Below are 5000 nucleotides of genomic sequence, written 5' to 3'. Positions count from 1 at the left end.
AGGCTACGTGTTATCGCGAGGCTACGTGTTATCGAGAGGCTACGTGTTATCGCGAGGCTACGTGTTATCGCGAGGCTACGTGTTATCGCGAGTCTACGTGTTATCGAGAGGCTACGTGTTATCGAGAGGCTACGTGTTATCGCGAGGCTACGTGTTATCGAGAGGCTACGTGTTATCGCGAGGCTACGTGTTATCGCGAGGCTACATGTTATCGCGAGGCTACGGTTGGGTTTAGGAAACGTCACAGGCGGCTTGGGTTTAGGAAAACAACAACCGGTTGAGTTTAGGAAAAGAAGAACGGGGTTGGGTTTAGGAAAACAACAAACATGGAAAGGAAACATCACATGCGGGACACGAAGGAAACGTGACATGCGGGACACGATCCCCGGTCACCTGGGTAAGAGTCCTGTGTTCTTTGACCCATCCACCCCCCCGACTAACCTCCCTACGCGGATTTTTGGCCTTTCATAGTACTCGCTACAGCGTCAACTCACACGCAATCGCAAGGTAATGTAAGTCAATGGAGGCCAACCAGCGTTGATAACCACGCCACAAAGCAAGTATGCGTCTTGATAACAATAATGTCATACGAATTGGCCTGTCATACTTACGCCACTTCATGAGATCAGTCTGCTTCCTGCACTGTTCTCTCTGTCCACAAAAACTGCTTTTCAATTATAGCCGTGGCTTGGTTTCATGTCAGATGATGGACTTTTGTTTCTTTCTCCAATACTGCTCTTCTAATAACAAACACTGAAGCTGATTACAAAAACAATTATGAGCTAGCTAACCTTGCTATTCTAATTGGAGCATTGTAATCATCAACAAATGTGTTTATTTATTTCAGTGTTCCAGAAAAAGGTCCTGAGCCTACTGGATGACATCCACCATCGCCTGAAGGAAACACAGCCTGCCTCTTCAGCTGCCTATATAGAGAGGATTGACACCATGGAAGACTTTGACTTCCATGAGCGAGACCTCTCTGATCCACAGGCCTTTGATACCCTGGTAGGTTTTACAAGTATGGAAGTAATGGATAGCCTAGAGTAAAATAATACAGTGCACTTGCACACTGTTAGATTCCTCTGGGGAGTGTCACTCAACTTTATTATGGACTGCGGTGCGGCAAATTTCAGGAATTTGTGGGCGGAACACTAAGGACCGTGTCCACAAAGTGATGGACAGGTATCTACAAAATTTCCTGCATGTTCTCATTTGCCTTCTTTCTGAGCATGTCAGAATAGGTTAAAGCGTAACTCTCGCCAAAATGCAACCTACGGTGTTTTTGTGAATGTACCTGAGTCAAACTTTCGTTTATAAGCATAATTAGGATGGACTTTTAAGATTTACCATATTCTCGTTTTTCGGTCAAATGGCCTTTTGAATAGGAGTGCTAGAGGCACTACTATGATCGCATCAAAATTAGGGCTGCACAATCAATCGCAATTTTATCGAAATCGCAATATGGACTAGCGCAATATCCAAATCGCAGGGGGGGGGGGGGGCGCAATATTTGATAAAGGCAAAATATGTGTCAAACCATTCTATCCTCTATCATCCTATCCTACAGACTACAGAAAACATCTCTGTTTGGTACAACTCCTTGCAGATCCATTTTTTTTCAATGAAAATGAGAATGATACAAAAATGACCATTCCCTCTAATATCATGAATCATATCGCAATCGCAATATCAGTCAAAATAATCGCAATTAGATATTTTCCTCATATTGTGCAGCCCTAATCATAATCACTATGTTTAGTTTTATTTTTGCTCCAATTATTACCAAGTGCTCTAGACATGAGCTCAGCATTGAGAACGTTGTTTGTGTTCACAGAGTTTACTAAAAAGAACGGTTTTGAACGACTTACTTTAGCAGTTGTTGTTGTTTCCGGGCGCTACCATCTCCAAATGCAAAATAACAGGGAGGAGCGTAAAGATGGAAAGCTCCTAAAGATTAGTTCCATATAAATTCACGGATAATTCATTGTTTTGTTGTTAGTGGAAAACAATATTGACCTTGTAGTTGAAAAAGAAGCATCATATAAGAATGGCATTTCCTCCTATGGAGTCCGTTCATCCGCATTCGGAGATCGATTATTTTAGAGTGGCGAGATGGCGGCGACCGGAAACCAAAACCTCTCTTGATTCATTGATTCTAATGACATGGATTGTATCTGATGCTGCAACATATCTCGGGCTGCAACATATGTTGTAAGGTTGTAAGGCCGATGTTTTTTTGGGGGTAACGCCATTCACTTTACCGGCGGTATTGACAACAGATGAAGCCACCGTGTCTTGAGAAGCTCTAGCTTGTTGTTTTCTTGTTCACTTTTAACTCACTTTACATCATCTTTGCTATCTCTTTCTCCTCTCTCTTTTCCTCACAGAAGCACTCATACGCTACTCTCCGTTACCGCTCGCTCTCCTTGTGCGACCACACGGGCACTGACATCACTCACTTAAGGCGCCCTGCCATTCTCGCTCTAACCTACGCTACTCTCGTAAGGGGGTTGGGTATACCGAGCTACTGCGGGAATTTCTTGGTTTTCAACCGCGGTAGAAAAAAATCCATACCATCCCAGCCCTATTTTAAACTAAAGTTTGACTCAGGATCATTCACAAAAAGATCCTAGGTTGCATTTTGGCGAGAGTTACGCTTTAAATGAAAATACAAGTTCACAACCAAATGCATAGTGAGATTATAGACCAGCTGTGCTTGACAAGGAGATAAGTAGAGGGATAAAAGGAGGACCACCTTAGGGGACACTGATCAACTAGTGTAAAGGGTTTATTGCATGTGTAATGTTGTTCCCACATATATCCTTCACATTCATTTATTGAAATGTACTTTTCTTTAGGCTCTTCACCAGCAGCCTCATGGCCCAATTTGATTTGAAGGGCAAAGGGAAAAGGGGGAAACGCCCTTTAGAGGGAACGATGGTTTATAGAGCAATACAAGGTAAGCCCAAGTTTCATGTTGACCAGTCTATAAATAATAACTTTGGACAAAACATTTGCTTCCCTTCTGACTTTAAAAAAAGCAATGCCAATTCTCTATCTTGATAGATAGATAGATAGATAGATAGATAGATAGATAGATAGATAGATAGATAGATAGATAGATAGATAGAGAGATATCCATCCATCTTCCATCTTCTTCATCCGCTTATCCGGGGTCGGGTCGCGGGGGTAGCAGCTCCAGCAGGGGACCCCAAACTTCCCTTTCCCGGGCCACATTAACCAGCTCCGACTGGGGGATCCCGAGGCGTTCCCAGGCCAGGTTAGAGATATAATCCCTCCACCTAGTCCTGGGTCTCCCCCGAGGCCTCCTCCCAGCTGGACGTGCCTGGAACACCTCCGTAGGGAGGCGCCCAGGGGGCATCCTTACCAGATGCCCGAACCACCTCAACTGGCTCCTTTCGACGCGAAGGAGCAGCGGCTCTACTCCGAGCTCCTCACGGATAACTGAGCTTCTCACCCTATCTCTAAGGGAGACGCCAGCTACCCTCCTGAGGAAACCCATTTCGGCCGCTTGTACCCTGGATCTTGTTCTTTCGGTCATGACCCAGCCTTCATGACCATAGGTGAGGGTAGGAACAAAAACTGACTGGTAGATTGAGAGCTTTGCCTTCTGGCTCAGCTCTCTTTTCGTCACAACGGTGCGATAAATTGAATGTAATACCGCACCTGCTGTGCCGATTCTCCGACGATAGATAGACAGATAGAGAGATAGATAGACTTTATTCATCCACAAGAGGAAATTAAGGTGTTACAGCACATTGAAGCTGAAGTAGCCTCCAACTGAAAACACTCTGCTGTCTGACATGTAGTACATGTAGTGGATGTGTTGTATCCAACAGAATATTTAACTTTGCAAAAACTCTTCTCAATAGTAATTTCTATGGAGTCCAGTGTGTTTCCAAGCACAGAGACAGCTTTTGTAAACTGCACTGAGCACAACATGCTGATAAAACACTGTTAAAGGGGTGATAGAATGCAAAACCAACTATAACCTTGTTATAGTTGAATAACGACAGTCCGGTGGGTTAATAGGACATACATAGAAGCTCAAAGTCCCACTGATACCCCTATCGTCTGCAAATCTCACATTTTGAAACTGCCGCTGAAAACGGGCGAATCTCAACAAAGCTGGAAGCTGACGTCAGCATCCCAACTCCTAGTCTTTGTCACGCCCCAACATTTGCATAGGCTACACCACTGACCTGAGGTCAGCTTAGTCTTCTGAATCTAGCTAGGTCACGCAGATCTCCAGAGGTCCGCTATTTAATTACTAAATTCACTTCTGAGACTTTTTTATGCGAGAAATCAACTATGTAGAGGTCAAATATGGGCCGTTTTACGAAAATTGATAGCTAATTGTCAATCTCAAAAAGTACAGTCTGCTTAGTCCGTTCTTGTAGACAGCCTAAGGGCTCCTGCACACTGATTGCGTGGCGTGGGGGTGTCAGCTGTCACAGGCAGTGTGCAGGAGGCCTAAGTGTTACAGTTAACAGTTGCTGAGATGGCTTTGTATTAATCCAGTATTGTTAGTGGATGCACAGGAAACATATTTTTGCTTACAAATGTGGGGACTTGGGTGTATGACTGCAGATTGCCTTTGCATATGTCTAAATCATTTGTGTTTTTCTGCTTGTGCAGCAGGGCTCATGAGATTCTACTACGCAGCTACTGAGGAGTACATCGAGGTGAACGTGTCCGAGCACCTCCAGCACGCGCTGCAAAGAGATGGAGGATTCACTGATGAGCCAAGCCTACAGGACTTCTAAAATAGTTCAATTACATTAGAATCTAATTATTAGTTCATAATTCTGCCTCCACTGTACACTGTGCCTAATATGTCTGGTGCTCTTCTGATGCCATTCAGCAATTTATTTTTGAATAAAGATGGAAATGGCGGTATTGAATTGTGATTTATTTGTATGTGTATGTGTATAACTGTAGTCCCATGTTTCCAGAGGGTGGAGGACATGTTTTCT

The sequence above is a fragment of the Sander vitreus genome, chromosome 21 (genome assembly GCF_031162955.1).
Source record: "Sander vitreus isolate 19-12246 chromosome 21, sanVit1, whole genome shotgun sequence".
In the NCBI taxonomy this organism is placed as follows: domain Eukaryota; kingdom Metazoa; phylum Chordata; class Actinopteri; order Perciformes; family Percidae; genus Sander; species Sander vitreus.
Note: the sequence above shows the minus strand (reverse complement) of the source record.